We start from the raw sequence: 18072 nt of genomic DNA on the forward strand, positions 1-18072 counted from the left end.
ATTTTCCGCCATTCCAAAGTATATTGCTTGAGTGCTACCTTTAAAATTCCATCATTCACCTTTGCAATATATAGCTCATGGGACAAATAGCTTAAAAACTATTGTGGTATTGAATATGTAATTATGCACTTTATCTCTTATTAAGTTGCTTGTTGTGCGATAACCATGTTTACTGGGGACGCCATCAACTACTATTTGTTGAATATCATGTGAGTTGCTATGCATGTTCGTCTTGTCTGAAGTAAGAGCGATCTACCACCTTATGGTTAAGCATGCATATGTTAGAGAAGAACATTGGGCCGCTAACTAAAGCCATGATCCATGGTGGAAGTTTCAGTTTTGGACATATATCCTCAATCTCAAATGAGAAAATTATTAATTGTTGTTACATGCTTATGCATAAAAGAGGAGTCCATTATCTGTTGTCTATGTTGTCCCGGTATGGATGTCTAAGTTGAAGAATAATCAATAGCGAGAAATCCAATGCGAGCTTTCTCCTTAGACCTTTGTACAGGCGGCATAGAGGTACCCCTTTGTGACACTTGGTAAAAACAGTGCATTGTGATGATCCGGTAGTCCAAGCTAATTAGGACAAGGTGCGGGCACTATTAGTATACTATGCATGAGGCTTGCAACTTATAAGATATAATTTACATGATGCATATGCTTTATTACTACCGTTGACAAAATTGTTTCATGTTTTCAAAATCAAAGCTCTAGCACAAATATAGCAATCGATGCTTTTCTTCTATGGAGGACTATTCTTTTACTTTCAATGTTGAGTCAGTTCACCTATCTCTCTCCACCTCAAGAAGCAAACACTTGTGTGAACTGTGCATTGATTCCTACATATTTGCTTATTGCACTTATTATATTACTCTATGTTGACAATATCCATGAGATATACATGTTACAAGTTGAAAGCAACCGCTGAAACTTAATCTTCTTTTGTGTTGCTTCAATATCTCTACTTTGAATTATTGCTTTATGAGTTAACTCTTATGCAAGACTTATTGATGCTTGTCTTGAAGTGCTATTCATGAAAAGTCTTTGCTATATGATTCACTTGTTTACTCATGTCATATACATTGTTTCGATCGCTGCATTCACTACATATGCTTTACAAATAGTATGATCAAGATTATGATGGCATGTCACTCCAGAAATTATCTGTGTTATCGTTTTACCTGCTCGGGACGAGCAGAACTAAGCTTGGGGATGCTTATACGTCTCCGACGTATCGATAATTTCTTATGTTCCATGCCACATTATTGATGTTATCTACATGTTTTATGCACACTTTATGTCATATTCGTGCATTTTCTGGAACTAACCTATTAACAAGATGCCGAAGTGCCGGTCCTGTTTTCTGTTGTTTTGGTTTCAGAAATCCTAGTAACGAAATATTCTCGGAATCGGACGAAATCAACGCCTGTGTTCCTATTTTTCCCGAACCATCCAGAACACCCGAGAGCCGCGAGGGGAGCCACTGGGGCCCCACACCACACCCTGGCGCGGCCAGAGGGGGGGCCGCGCCGCCCTATGGTGTGGGCCCCCCAGAAGCCCTCCTGCGCCGCCTCTTCGCCTATTTAAAGCCTCCGTCGCGAAAACCCTGATGCGTTCGACGAAAACCACAGAAACCTTCCAGAGCCGCCGCCATCGCGAGGCCAAGATCTGGGGGACAGGAGTCTCTGTTCTGGCACCCTGCCGGAACGGGGAAGTGCCCCCGGAAGGCTTCTCCATCGACACCGCTGCCATCTCCACCGCCATCTTCATCACCGCTGCTGCTCCCATGAGGAGGGAGTAGTTCTCCATCGAGGCTCGGGGCTGTACCGGTAGCTATGTGGTTAATCTCTCTCCATGTACTTCAATACAATGATCTCATGAGCTGCTTTACATGATTGAGATTCATATGAGTTTTGTATCACAATTCATCTATGTGCTACTCTAGTGATGTTATTAAAGTAGTTCTATTCCTCCTGCACGTGTGTAAAGGTGACTAGTGTGTGCACCGTGTGGTTCTTGTCGTAGGCTATGATCATGATCTCTTGTAGATTGTGGAGTTAATTATCATTATGATGGTATTGATGTGATCTATCTGGTTATGTTGATCTATCTTACACTATAAGGTTACTTAAACATGAGCATTATTGTGGAGCTTGTTAACTCCGGCATTGAGGGTTCGTGTAATCCTACGCAATGTGTTCATCATCCAACAAAAGTGTAGAGTATGCATTTATCTATTCTGTTATGTGATCAATGTTGAGAGTGTCCACTAGTGAAAGTGTAATCCCTAGGCCTTGTTCCTAAATACTGCTGAGTTACTACTGCTTGTTTCTTTGTTTATTGCGTTACTACTGCTGCAATACTACCACCATCAACTACACGCCAGCAAGCTATTTTTTGGCACCGTTGCTACTGCTCATATATATTCATACCACCTGTATTTCACTATCTCTTCGCCGAACTAGTGCACCTATTTGGTGTGTTGGGGACACAAGAGACTTCTTGCTTTGTGGTTGCAGGGTTGCATGAGAGGGATATCTTTGACCTCTTCCTCCCTGAGTTCGATAAACCTTGGGTGATCCACTTAAGGGAAAACTTGCTGCTGTTCTACAAACCTCTGCTCTTGGAGGCCCAACACTGTCTACAGGAAAGGAGGGGGAACGTAGACATCACGCACCTCGACATGCATGAACCTGTACGTTGGCTCGCATGCCGTTCTGCAGGGATCTCTGACCGCATGTGGCCGACACGGTTGCTGGCGGCTTTGCCAGGTCAAAGCAGCGGGCCGGGAAGGTAGACTGGAGGTGGTTCAACTTGGAGATCTGGCCGTGAATGGCATGCTCAGTGGATCCTCTTGTCATTGCAATTCCCCATGGATTCTCCGACGACTATGGCAAGCTATCAGTGCAGAGGTAATCACATACACTAGTAGAAACAAGGGCTTTGGTTTTTTGCCCCAAATGTCATTTGCACCGGATTTGGCACGAACCGGTGCTAAAAGGGGTCATTAGCACCGGTTCGTGGGGAGCAGCCGGCCGAGGGACCTTTTGCACCGGTTCGTGTTACGAACCGGTGCAAATGATCTATCTTTTGCACCGGTTCGTAACACAAACCGGTGCAAAAGGTTCGTCGCTAGGCACGTGTCAGCCGAGGAACCTTTAGCACCGGTTCGTGTTACGAACCGGTGCAAAAGATAGACCATTTGCACCGGTTCGTAACACGAACCGGTGCTAAAAGGTCCCCAGCCCTATTTCAGCTCAGCTACCGGCCAAACAGCCCAGCTCACTTCATTTTTGCTAGGAGAAGGTGTGTGTGTTGAGTGCTAAGTTGCTTCTCTTTGGCATGCACATAAGGTGCTCGATGAAATGTGTGAGAGAGTGATGCCGCTTGATTTTACACCCAACAAAAATGAGATGAGGTGCCGGAGCGACACTTAAGCTTTCTCCTCTTTCTTTCCTCCTCGATCAAGGTTTAAGCAACAACTTAACCCTTTCATTTGTACGGTGCTAATTTCCACTATTTATAAATATTATGATGTTTTGTAATTGTTTATTGATAAACTTAATTAATTATTTGATGTAGAAGAACCGGCGACAATGGATGTACGTTGACCGACGTCTACCCGAGTTCAGATCGGGCCTGGAAGAATTTATCCGTGTGGCTCGGAAAACCCACAGCGGATGGTTTTATGTGTTGTCCATGTGTTGATTGCCATAACTTGAAGCAATACCCCGAATGGCAAGTCATTCAATCACACCTGCTTTGGAAAGGTTTCATGACCAGCTATAATTGTTGGACCAAGCATGGAGAAAGAGGGGTTATTATGGAAGACGACGAAGATGAAGAAGAGGATGATGATATGTACCCTAACTACGGTGATACTCGCAACAGGGCATGATGAAGATGAAGATGCAGGAGGAGGTGATCAAGATGAAGAGGCATCAGATGAGCCCGTTGATGATGATCTTCGTCGGGCCATCACCGATGCACACAGAGATGCAGAAACAGAAAACGAGAAGCGAAAGTTAAAGGGCATGTTAGATGATCAGAAAAAGAAGTTATACCCAAATTGCGAAGATGGCAACACAAAGCTCGGTGCCACCCTGGAGTTGCTGCAATGGAAGGCAGAGGCTGGTATATGTGACAAGCCATTTGAGAAGTTACTGAAAATAATGAAGAGGAGGTTTCCAAAGAATAACGAATTGCCCGACAAGACGCATTTAAGCAAAGAAGGTTCTCTGCCCCTCTAGGATTAGAGGTGCTGAAGATACATGCATGCATTAATGACCGCATCCTCTACCGCGCTGAGTATGAAAATTTGGAAAAATGTCCGGTATGCACCGCACTTCGGTATAAGATCAAAGGCGAGATGACCCCGGTGATGTTGAGGGCGAGCCCCCTAGGAAGAGGGTTCCTGCCAAGGTTATGTGGTATGCTCCTATAATACCACGGTTGAAACGTCTGTTCAGAAATAAAGAGCATGCCAGGTTGTTGCGATGGCACAAAGAAGACCGTAAGAAAGACGAGATGCTGAGACACCCCGCTGATGGGTCGCAGTGGAGGACAATCGATAGAGAGTTCCCGGATTTTGCAGATGACGCGAGGAACTTAAGGTTTGGCCTAAGTACGTATGGAATGAATCCTTTTGGGGAGCAGAGCTGCGCCATAGCACTTGGCCTGTAACTCTATGTATCTATAACCTTCCGCCTTGGTTGTGCATGAAGCGGAAGTTCATTATGATGCCAGTGCTCATCCAAGGCCCAAAGCAACCCGGCAACTACATTGATGTGTACCTACAGCCATTATTTGAAGAACTCTTACAGTTGTGGAGCAAACCAGGTGTACATGCATGGGATGAGTACAAACAGGAGTCATTTAACCTACGAGCGTTGCTTTTCGTGACCATCAATGATTGGCCTGCTCTTAGTAACCTTTCAGGACAGACAAACAAGGGATACAATGCATGCACGCACTGTTTAGATGAGACCGAAGGTGCCTATTTGCATAAATGTAAGAAGGTTGTGTACCTGGGGCATCGTCGATTTCTTCCAAAGAGGCACCCCGTCAGAAAGAAAGGCAATCATTTCAGAGGTGAGGCAGATCGTCGGGTGAAGCCCGAACTCCGTACCGGTGATGCTTTACTTGATATGGTCAAGGACCTAAAAGTAATCTTTGGAAAGGGTCCTGGCGGCCAACTGCTCCGAATGACGACGCACGGACACGCACCCATGTGGAAGAAAAATCTATATTTTGGGATCTACCCTATTGGAAAGTCCTAGAGGTCCGCTCTTCAATCGACGTGATGCACGTGACGAAGAATCTTTGCGTGAACCTGCTAGGTTTCTTAGGCGTGTATGGGAAGACAAAAGATACACCAGAAGAACGGGAGGACCAAGATCGTATGAAAGTCCCAAAAGACAAGCAAGAACAGGATTACAAGGATACAGTGGAGTCGCTTAAGTCCCGCCAGCCTACGCTCTTACCAAAGCAGAGAAGGATATCTTTTTTGAAGTCCTTTAGTATCAAGGTCCCGTCTCGGCTTCTCCTCCAATATAAAGGGAATTATAAATATGGAGAAGAAAACATTCCGTAACCCGAAGTCGCATGACCGCCACATTATTATGACGTAGTTGCTTCCGGTTGCACCGAGGGGCTTCGCCGAAAATGTTCGAATACCCATTGTGAAGCTATGTGCATTCCTTAATGCGATATCTCGAAGGTAATCGATCCAGCTAGTCTTCCAAGGTTGCTGAAGGATGTGGTGCAATGTCTTGTTAGCTTTGAGTTGGTGTTTCCACCATCTTTCTTCAATATTATGACACATCTCCCGGTTCACCTTGTCGAAGAGATTGCCATCCTCGGTCCCGTCTTTCTACACAATATGTTCCCCTTCGAGAGGTTCATGGGGGTCTTAAAGAAATATGTTCATAACCGTGCTAGGCCAGAAGGAAGCATCTCCAAGGGCTATGGAACAGAGGAGGTCATCGAGTTCTGTGTTGACTTCATTCCTGACCTTAAGTCGATTGGTGTTCCTGAATCGCGACATGAGGGGCGACTAAGTGGAAAAGGCACGCTAGGAAGGAAATCAATGATATGTAGGGACGGCATTTCTTTCACTCAAGCACACTACACGCTTCTACAAAGTTCCACCTTGGTGGCCCCGTATATCACCGATCACAAGAATATTGTGCGCTCGTAACATCTCGGGGCAGTCTCGAAGACCGGATTACGCATAAACATATGCGTACATTCGGCGGTTGGCTCCGAGAACATCTCATTAATAACAACAGTATTGTAGATCGCTTGTACATGTTGGCTGGGTCACCATCTTCGACTATAGTGACTTTCCAGGGTACGAGATAAATGGAAATACCTTCTACACGTTCGCCCAAGATAAAAGAGCACCAACCAAAACAGTGGTGTCCGCATTGATGCAACAAACACTAGCAAGTGGCAAAAAGGACACATATTATGGTTACATAGAGGAGATATGGGAACTTGACTATGGACCTTCTTTTAAGGTCCCTTTATTTCGGTGCAAATGGTTCAAGCTGGATGGAAAAGGGGTAAAGGTAGACCAGCTGTACGGAATGACAACAGTGGATACCAACAATCTTGGTTACAGAGACGAACCATTCGTCCTAGCCAATGATGTGGCTCAGGTTTTCTATGTGAAGGACATGTCCTCTAGACCGAATAAAAGAAAACATAAGGAAACGAGCTCATCCGATGAGCCAAAGCGTCACATAGTTCTTTCAGGGAAAAGAACCATCGTGGGAGTCGAGGACAAGACAGACATGTCAGAAGATTATAATAAGTTTGCTGAAATTCCGCCCTTCACAGTGAACATTGATCCAACCATCGCATTAAATGCTGAAGATACTCCATGGTTACGGTCGAAGCGATCATAATGTATTAATTATTATCATGTACCTTGAGCTCATATTGTGAAGCGTTTGTTGTGATATGTATCTGTAACATTGGTCGGAGGGGGCTATATATAGCGGTGTGTGCCTCCAGATAATCCCCTCCCCGAGATGAAACCACCCCGTATAAGGCAAATAACAAGATAAGCCTCCCAGATTTAGCCCCCCATCTTTAGCACCGGTTCCAGCCAGGAACCGAGATAAAAGGATATATAAACTAATCCACCATCTTTATCACCGGTTCCAGCCAGTAACCGGGATAAAAGGGGTATATAAACTAATCAACCGTCTTTAGCACCGGTTCCAGCCATTAACCGGGATAAAACGACAACGACTTTATTGAAATTTAACAAGATACGTTAACTAAACTTAAACTAAAACAACGACAACACTGCTTTATTGAAATTCAAAAATAACAACTTCTACTAGTTTTTCCGCGCATCTGCTGCTGCCCTCCCGGTCGTCGCCTCCGCCGTAGCTCCTCCTCACGACGACGCTTATGCATCTCCTCACTATCCAGATCCGCCACACGCGGCCGCTTATGCAGCTCCTGGAGACTCTGCCTCTCAAACGCTTCTATGGTAGCCGCTAGCGCCGCCTCCTCCCACTCCTCTATCTCTGCGAGCTGCGGGTCCACCTCATCCGCTGCTGCCCTCCTGGCTGCCGCCTCCTACCGCAGCTGCTGCTGCAGCTCCTCCCACTCCTCTATCTCCGCGAGCTGCGGGTCCACCTCCACCGGCGGTGGGTGCGGCTTTGGAGGCATTGTGCAATGGGCTAGGGTTCAGTGATGAGTGAAATGGGAGACACGGGGAGTACTATTTATAGAGGGCGTTTAGAGGCGGGAAATCTCCCGCGCTGCGCGTCGTGGGAGGGAAAATGTCAAGTGCGGCGTCGTGGCGGGAACATATCCCGCGCAGCCGTCGTGGCGGGAAAATGTCCAGCGCGGCGTCTTGGCGGAAACCCGCGCAGCGTCGTGGCGGGAAATGTCCAGCGCGGCGTCGTGGCGGGAACATATCCTCGCGCGGCGTCGTGGCGGAAACTCCGCGCAGCGTCGTGGCGGGAACTCGATCCCGCGCGAAACAGAGAAAAGGCGGGAAGAACGCAAAATTTTCAGCCAAAATTGGGGTCTTTTGCACCGGTTCGTGGCTGAACCGTGCAAAGACTCTTTTGCACCGGTTCCAGCCACGAACCGGTGCAAAAGACCCCTGCTACTTAATCGCGCGCGCCCCTCCTTCTTCCCCATTCGCGCGAGGAGATTTGGACGCCGGCAGGGCTGCCAAATTTTTCCAAGCCCTGCCGCCGCCGCTCGCCGCCCGCCGCCGCGTCATAAGCCGCCGCGCTTCGCCGCGCTGCCGCCCGCCGTCGCCCGCGCCCGCCCGCTGCCGCTTCGCGCCGTCGCTCGCCGCCCGCTGCGCCGCGCTCTGCTCCTCCTCTTCCTCCTCCACACCGCGCTTCGCCGCTCGCTGCCGTCGCCCGCCCGCGCTTCGCGCCGCGCCGCCCGCCAGCTGCCTGCTCCTCCTCTTTCCTTCCTTCCACACCGCGCTGCTGCCGTCGCTGCCGTCGCTTCGCCGCTGCGCCGCTTCGCTCGCGCCGCCGTTGCTCCTCCCTCGCGCCGTCCGCCGCCGCAGATGCCCTCGAGGTGAGCAGCGCCGCCCGCCCCTGCCCCCTCCTTTTTTTTTGTTTTAGTTAGTTTTTAGTTAGGAAATTTTAGTTAGAAATTTTAGTTAGGAAATTTTAGTTAGAAACAATTTAGTTAGGAAATTTTAGTTAGAAAATTTTAGTTAGGAAATTTGAGTTACGAAATTTTAGTTAGGAAATTTTAGTTATTTTAGTTAGGAAATTGTTAGAAAGTTTAGTTAGTGTTAGATGTGTTAGAAAAAAGTTAGTGTGTTACATGTGTTAGGAAATTTTAGTTAGAAAAAATTTAGTGTGTTAGATGTGTTAGGAAATTTTAGTTAGAAAATTTAGTGTGTTAGAAAAAAGTTAGTGTGTTACATGTGTTAGGAAATTTTAGTTAGAAAAAATTTAGTGTGTTAGATGTGTTAGGAAATTTTAGTATGTGTTAGATTTTAAATAGTATGTGTTAGAAAAAATTAGATGAAATATGTAAGTACTTTATTTTAGATGTGTTAGAAAAAAATTAGATGGAATATGTCAGTACTATATTAGTATGTGTTAGAAAATTTTTAATTACTTTGATTCATATTCATAAGTACTTTATTCAAATTCAATATTATATTTGTTAGTTTGCATACGATGCCGCGGCCTCCGCGTCCTGGAGCTAGGACAGTTTTAGAGGAGATGCAGCAGATGGGGGAAGTCCGGGACTGGGCTCCGCCGGGGTGGCACTGGGAGGTGTTATCTTCCGTGGCGCGCACCTTGGTGCGGAATCCGGGTCCCGTCGTCGACCCGGATATTCTCTGGTGGAGGTCTTATGGGCCACGTTCGTTTCAGAGGGAGCCGGCCCCGCCGGAGGAGGTAGCTCAGCGCATTGAAGCGGAGGACCAGCACGTTCGCCGTTACATGTATGCGTTAGACAACATGTATAGGACCGGATGGAGCGTTATGCAGGGATCTCATGTTAGCTATGCTCCCGTTGTTGTTCCGTGGCTTTGGGGGTACACCCAGCGCGGCTCAGGACCCGGTCGGCGCCCTCTAGGACCCGGTCTGCGCGGTTGAGTGGTTGAGTTTTTGTAGTAGTGATTGATGTATTATCGATCTATGTATGCATGTAACTGCACTATCTGCTTTCAGCACTATTATTGATCATGTATTGAGCATTATTCTTAATTACTTGTAAGTCTTTGCAGAAACTTGTAAGTCTTTGCAGAATCTAGCTTCGTTGTGTTTATAGCATTAGAATAACTTTTAAGTCTTTGCAGAAACTATGGAAAGAGACCTAGAACAAGAATACCTCGTCGAGGAGATTATCCGTGATGATGACGATATCACCTCTCTTTACCTAAACCAATCCGGCGAGGGAGACGAGCGAACCCGAGGAGACGGCTCCGATGAGGAAGATGATCAAGACCACCGTGGAGACGGCTCCGGTGAGGGAGAAGGTGACGACTGCGAGGGAGAAGCTCACCACGTCGAGGTGTATATATATTAATTAACCAAGCCTACAGATATGTGCATATACATATATTAACGTTGTTTCTTCTTTTAGACCTCCCAATCAACACACTCTATCGGCAGAACTAAACGAGGCGCGCGTAAAGATGGAAGAGCATGAAAGGTGCATCATCACAGAAATCGCTATAGACGGCGAACCGATTTCTCCCAAGGATCACGCAAAAAAGTTTGTAAGTCAATGCGGAGTTATTGTTAGGGACACCATCCCGATCACCACTCAAGAATGGAAGAAACCTGCAAAGGAGGACGAAGGAGTTACTTACGTCGATACGAGATCCAAAAATCTGATGTTTAGGAAACTCATGGTAAATTTCACATTTCCGGAGCCAGCTGACTCTGATAGTGATAATAAAAGGCCAGACCCTGAGGATCCCGAGCTGAATAGCATACAACGAAGAGTCAAGAAGTGGGCTCTTAAGAAGATGGCAACGCAGTTCAACGACTACAAGAAGAAATTGGACAACTCCTTTGTCAAGAAAAAGAAGACTCCAGATTTCAACGGCCCCTATGAGAAGATAAAAGACCACTGGGAGGCATTTGTGAAGTACAAGACATCGGAGAGGGCAAAGACAAGGTCAGACACCAACAAGAAAAATGCTGCTAATAAGATGTACTTCCATACCATGGGGCGAGGAGGCTACAAGGCTGGCAGACCTAAGTGGGAGAAATGGGAGAATGACCTAATTAAGAACGGGATCCAGCCAGAGGTACGGAAATGGAACCAGCGGTCAAGGGATTGGTTTTACGCGCATGGGGGCACGTTGGACGCACAAGGGTTCTGCATATATACACAAAGACATCGGGAAACCCACTTCCCATCGAAGCCTTTAGAAATGCTGCAAAGGAAGTTGAAGAGGGGAAGTTCCGTCCCGAAAGAGAGAAGGACCAGCTCACACGCGCCCTTGGGAATCCTGAACACCCAGGACGAACACGAACCATACCAGGTGGCAAGCCGTGGTGTATTGGGTTTCCTGCAGAAACGAAGAAATATCCCGATAGAAGCCGTCAGAGGCAAAAGGATGTGGTTCAAGAACGCGTTGCTAAGCTAGAGGAGCAAGTGAGGATGATAATGTCAGGCTCAGTCACAGTCACCCAACCTCAACCTAATCCGCGGATAGAAGAAGTTGCATTCGATGCTACCGGCCAGGGATCTCAGCGGAAGAGCAGCGTGGCTTCCACGGAGCTGCCTGGTGATGATGCAGATGTGGATCCGCAGATGGCTCCTCCCTCCCCTGTGGATCCGCAGATGCCTTCTGATCTCTACCCTGTGGACTTTATCACAGAGTCGACACCTTGTGAGCTACATTTCCAAACGATGGGCTACTTAACGCTCAAGGCGGCGATCGGCTATGTCTTACCGCCGGTACATGATCAAAGATATCACTTCAAGCCGGTTCCACCTGGATACGCTGTCGCCGGGGTGGATCAAGTTATGGATGGGTATGGGCCGCTGAGGCTTGACCACCCTGCCGGTGAAGGGGATTTGCTAGAGCTGGGAGAGGCCAAGAACACTACAGTTCTATAGCGAAAGGAATTCATTGTGATTCCGGGTTGGAAGGCGCCAACAAGGTCTCCACCGAGCCAGCATTCTCCACCGATGCAGCCGTCTCCAGTGCGTGAGCCTTCCCCGCCGGCGCGTGAGCCATCTCCGCCGCCGCGTGAGCCTTCCCCGCCGGCGCGTGAGCCATCTCCGCCGCCGCGTGAGCCTTCTCCGCCGCCCAAGTATAAGAGGAAAATTAGGCGGGCCGCTACGACACAGCTGAGTCGTAACAAATCACCGAGACGCAAACAAGAGCCCCTCCCAAGAGTGCCTAAGGTTGCTCCCAAGAGACCTTATGACTATACAGTTGAGGAAAATGCCAAGATCGTAGCTGAACAGCACAAGCAACAAATGTTGAAACTTAAAAAGCCCCAGCTTGAGCCGGAGCCAGCTATATCCCTGGAAAAGAAGTTGAAACTGCTGAAGAACCTTCATCAACCTGAGCCAAGTCTTTCATCGAACTATGACCGGTCTATTCGCAAGTCAAATGTGTTAGCAAAAGAGCGGTGGGAAAAAAGTAAGGTAGATGGGAAACCAGTTCCCCAGCTTGGAGCCCAGAAAAACTCGTGCCCCCCGCTCCAAGTGTATCCCGATGTCCTAGCGTGCCTTGATCCAACGATGGTAAAACTATACAAAGATGAGGCAGATGCGGCCGGTATGAGTATTCCTGAGTACTTAAGCCGCATCGAATTCATGGCCACGGACGATGTCCAATTAGCATACCATTACACATACGGGGAACCTCTTGTCAGAGCTGCGGAGTTGCCTAATCTATCAACACAGCTGCGAAGACTACATAATTGGTACTTGGATGCATGTAAGGACGGCCAGAACTGGATCATGGTGGCAATAAGAGATGAGCACTACGGGCGAACTGACGTGATGAACATCGAATTTTGTGAATTATTTCAGTTATTCAACCAAGACGCCCTCGACAAATCTCTGCTGAGTGTATACTGTCTGTAAGTATTATTTATGTAATTAAGTCTCTACCGCGACTCGTCCATTATTGCATGCATATAACCATACTCTCACTGTATTATGCAGAATGAAGATTCGCGAATGCCGCAAGGGGCAAATCTATGATCTTGGGTTCGTTGACCCATATACCGTGAATGGGTATACTGTCGACAACTCTCCCAAGGACACGGAGAATAACTTGGTACATGTCTTAAGGAAAAACTCATACAAAAGGGCAATACTATTTCCTTACAACTTCGCGTGAGTGTTACTCTCTTCACACATTAAATCTTTTTCGCTTACTCCATGTGTTAAGTGTAATTGATGAGTTATGCATATATATATATATGTGTGTGTCCGCAGGTTTCACTATATCCTGCTAGTCATTGAACCCGACACCGGGATAGTAGAAGTCATGGACTCGAAGAGTAAACCCCTTGAGGCGTGGGGGGACATGGCTGATATCCTCCACAAGGCTTGGAAACGGTTCACCAACAAAGCTCCGGGTTTAAAGAATAAAGATCTTCGAATAAAACATGTACCGGTAAGTACTAATGGCTAGGCCGCGCATCTCTTTGATTCTAGTTTCAATACAATTATTATCATCCTTGATTATATATATATTATTTTGATTGAACTTTGTTCTCGTAAAGTGCTTGAGGCAAGAGGACGGGAATAATTTATGCGGGTTCTACGTTTGCGAGTTCATCCGCCAGAATACCCATCATGTGAGGGACATTTTGGAACAACTTGATGTAAGTAATTAAACAACATTCATGGCTTTATTTTATCGATCACCTTGTGTTTCATTCACATACACACATATATATATACTGACCATCGTACCTTCTTCAAATTATTAGATCGAACGGTTGCGGGACGGTCTTCTAGCAACAGAGCGTGTACGAGCAATTCAAGAAGAACTGGCGGGGTTCTTACTTGAGCAAGTCATAGCTCCAGATGGAGAACACTATGTGGACAACCGCCAATATCAAAGTTGATGTAGACATATATATATATGCATGAACGTGTGTCACTTTGATCGATATATGTAATACAATGGTTTCCTATATATATATTTGAATTGTTTGCATTAATATTATACCGTGTTTCGAATGGAGGCAGAGTCGCCGCGGCAGCGTTTTAGTGAAAATTCCTGCCGCGGCAGAGTCTGCCGCGGCAGCGTTTTAGTGCAATTCTCTGCCGCGGCAGAGTCTACCGCGGCAGGGAATGGCACCAAAACCCTGCCGCGGCACAACCCTTTTGCACCGGTTCGTATTACGAACCGGTGCAAAAGGTCCCCCGCCGGACTCACCACAGACGGCCACGTGGTGCCCCCTTTAGCACCGGTTTGTAACAGAACCGGTGCAAAAGGGGGGGGCCTTTTGCACCGGATGGTTTGCACCGGTTGGCCATCCGGTGCATATGGGCCTTTTGAACCGGTGCAAAAGAGCAGTTTTCCACTAGTGATAATTGACACGCTTCCTTGACGTCTCATGTGTGCTTCCATTGTTTTGACACAAATGCTTCATTATTTTTGCCATTTTTTTCTGCCCAGAATCGTTGGAAGGGACGAGGTCCCAACGCACTTGCAGACCGTTGTCTCCTAGTTGCACATACAGTAATAGTACTTTCCAGAGTGCAAACGATGCATGACGATGTCCAGAATCAGGCACACGTTCAGGAGATGTCCAGGAGATGTCCAACGTCCATAACTGTGATCATCAGATGTTGGCTATGCTTCTCCAGCCTCGGCTCGGGCACCGTTGTCATACATTGCTACCAGTGTAAGGTCTGGAAGCATCCATATTTTTTTTATTTTGATGGAAACACGTTGTACTTTCAGCAGAAGCAAATTCTCCAACATATAGATGTAAACATGTTGTTGTACATTCCACAGGAAGCATTTTATTGTTAAATAAGAAAAGAACTTTATTTGTACTCGAAGCAAAATGTATAGTTGGGGAGACAATTTCTTGGTGATTACAAACAAAATACACCATTTCTTTGAAACAAACAATGTTATATGGAAGCAAATATCAGTAGCATTGGAAACCATATTTAGGAAGGAAAAACTTCGATAATTGATGGAAACAATTTTAACGTACTAAGAAAACATTCTTATAGATGGAATCACAATTTTACTTATTTGTCATGATTCACTTCTCCATTGTTCATGCTTCAAGTATCGCCAAATTGTGCTTCCAATGTCTTCCAGTGTTAATAATAAGTGATAAGCACAATATGTTCCTATTACCAATATACGTACTTTGTTTCATTTCATAGACTCGTGTAACCAAATTTCTACAGAAAAATGTTATTTCACATGGAAGCAACCTTCAATTGCATTGGAAGTATATTTCAATATTATTGGAAATAAGATTTTCTTCCTAATGAAGCATACCGTACAGACTTTGTCCAGCTAAAGCCACGCAAAAACTCAGGAATTCGTTTCCTAAAACCAAGCACGCAGAGTCCAAACAGGAGTAATTAATGGAAATTCACGCAATTAGTTTCCTAAAACCAAGCACACAGATCGATCAGGTGTTATTAATCATAGTAATTAGGAAATAAATCAGGTAGACTAACCCAGCCATGCGCCAGTTTTGGTAGGACATCCTACGCTTCACGTGAAACCAATCCAACGTCTCTACAGTAGTCCGATGGGAAGCAAATTATCGGCATCCGATTCCTAGCACTGCCCTCATATTTTATTAGAGACAGGTGTAGTATGTGGCCATCTCCAAATAAAATTTTATCCGAGATGGCTATGATTAACAACCTTCCACAACCTCCAGAGCATCCATAAATGTTCGGACCTTCGACTATAAGAAATATTTGTTGCTACACATTTCATTTCCTATTGTTCATACATTATCGAGACCAGAAGTAGCAAGCATGAAGATATAAGTTTCTAGAATGAAGATATAAGCTAAAATGTGCACCACAAGTTTCTAGCATAGCAAGTTACACTTTGGGAAGGACGTTGACAATTTTCTAGCATTTCACCATTTGTAGCATGGAAAGTGACAAAATACAAATTTGTAGCATTTAATTGACAATTTCACATCTGCGGTGTCATGCATGGTGGAACTCCCCGTTCACTTTGACCACTTGTTATACCAAAAACTCGTGAAGCTCCGTGCGGGTCACTGGTAGCTTGGCCCGTGGCTGTCCCGTTAGGATGATTTTAGGATGCTAGGCAATAAAAACATATGATAAAAACATGTACAAAGCAAGAAAATATTCAATAAAATAGAAGTTGAACATGTTTGCATACCAAGGATGCTGAATTAGGTGGGCAAGGCCTGCACATCATGAAGTCCATATGTTGAACAACATCTCACTATGCTGGCGTCAAAGGATTTTAAGTTCAGCAGGAGATACAAATCCTCCCAACTGACTAAGAACTCACATGCTTTGTCATGGTGGAAGTTTTCAGGTTTGAATTTTTTTTTTTTTGATTTCAGAAACTTTCTCCAATTCCGGGTTCTTCAAATTCTGCATTGTAGTTATTCTTCAATGATACAGAAGTAAGGCCAAACTCCGAGGTAACACTCGTATGAACATTGTGTATAAGTTTCCTACGGGCTTGTACGTCAGGTGTATTGTCACTGTCGGCAGCTCATCACCACCCAATTTATAAAATCTTGCATGTGCTGGAGGTCATATCCGCACCATCAAACTACTTCTTCCACTTTTTATTGAACTTTTTGGTGAGGTTGGCAAAAAAACGAGATAGGACTATTGGCATTCACATTAATTGGAGGTTGTGAGGAGCGCATCATCCTAGTAGCTGAAGATGGTAGCTTCGGCACGCTACCGGGGGTATGCGCTTTGGTACTGGCATCACTAGTGTTGTCTCTTTAATCTTTGGGTGGGTGGGTGGGGGGGAGGGGGTTGTGGAGTAGGCATGTCAGCAACAACTTCGGTCTTGGCGGGCACACTTGGGGGCTACTCTCTTTGGTTTCCTTTGCCTTAGGGTTAGGAGCGTTGTTTTGTATAACGGCTAGTTGTGTCTCTGCTATCTCAGTTGTGCTAGCAGAGTATTTTCCCCACAAGGGTGACTGGAGGGTTATATCTCTCGGGGAATGGAATAAAGAGTTATCTCTCCCTCTCTTCTGCTAGCAATCCTGCAAAATAAAATAAAGCCTTATGTCCCCAACTCCACCGTCTGGTTATCAAGCACAAGGTTTTGTGTAAGTAAAAGTAAAATAAAGTAGTAACTAGAGTAAACTAAACTAAACAAGTAAATTAAACTAAGTAAAAGCGGTAAATGTTTGTTTGTTTTGGGGTTTTGTGAAAATAAGATAACTATATATTTTTGTATTTTCGGATTAAAATAGTGCTACAAATAAAAAGTAAGATAAATTTAATGGAAAGATGTTGCTTATGATTAAATTTGGACCGGGGTTCATGGGTTCACTTGACTATTCTCACTTTTAAATTGTAGTGGACAATAATAATTCATCAGTGAGATATAAAGAATATAATTTCAATATGTGTAAGATACACATTCATATGGACATCACGTCCTAAATAGAGATGATGCAACACATCTCTCTTATACTCCACAAGACAGAAAAAAATTTAAGCAATCTTGTATTAAGAATTAATAGAGTATAACCATATGTACTTTAACATGATGTCTGAATATCAAATACGCTACCTTGAACAAACAAGATCATCACTTTTTTTCATGTGGCGAACATATCACATGCATTCACTTTACCCTAGTGAGCGATATCAAAAGAAAAGGCAAAGTCATAATAGATCATGAATTTATTGTCACTATCCAATCATTAAAATCATGGTATTCCATCTAACACACACATCATCCCACACACGTTCTTGCATACAAGTTGGATCAGAACCAATACTTAAGAACATAGTACATAATATGCATCTATCAATATATCTTAAACAAAGTTTAGTCAAATATCATAGCATCATATCATAGAATAAAGATCAACCACATAGGTATTACATATATAACCATAATCATGTTGGGCAGCTCGTATGGCACTAAGAACTATGAAGGACATGAGAGAAATAGATCAAGATACTGCCACAAACCTGTAGTCCAGAGGTGGACTACTCCCCCTTGGTCATGGTGATGATGAGGAAGATGTTGGGGAAGGTGGAGATCCCTCCGGCGGTGGCTCCGACAGAGTTTTCCCCTCCAATTTTCTATGTTACAACCTCCGTTTTCGTGTTTCTGCAGCGCTCTCCTCCAGAGAACCCTCGGGGGTCATACCTTGCTAGGGCGCGCCACCTGGCCTCTTTTGGCCCTCGGGCCTCTCCAGGTCTGCTCCAAAAGCCCATGTTGCTTCTCCCAATGAAAAAATGACATTTTCAAAATCCTGGCTCAATTTGACTCTGTATAGGCCTGAAAGTGAAAAATACACAAAACATGGTATTCCTGTTCTAGAGAGTTATAACCAAATAAAGGGGATCATTGGTAAATCCCCATAAATCAATGTAAAACATGGTATTATCATCATA

The 18072-nt window shown here is 45.2% G+C and overlaps 1 long non-coding RNA gene across 1 annotated transcript; it reads left to right on the plus strand.

Moving 5' to 3' along the window:
- Positions 1-12700: 12700 nt before the first annotated feature.
- LOC127331518 (uncharacterized) lies at positions 12701-13664 on the plus strand. The gene is made up of 3 exons (XR_007869838.2): positions 12701-12828; positions 12931-13322; positions 13431-13664. It is a non-coding gene; the product is annotated as an uncharacterized lncRNA (long non-coding RNA).
- Positions 13665-18072: the final 4408 nt, after the last annotated feature.

The sequence above is a fragment of the Lolium perenne genome, chromosome 2 (assembly GCF_019359855.2).
Source record: "Lolium perenne isolate Kyuss_39 chromosome 2, Kyuss_2.0, whole genome shotgun sequence".
Taxonomy (NCBI): Eukaryota; Viridiplantae; Streptophyta; class Magnoliopsida; order Poales; family Poaceae; genus Lolium; species Lolium perenne.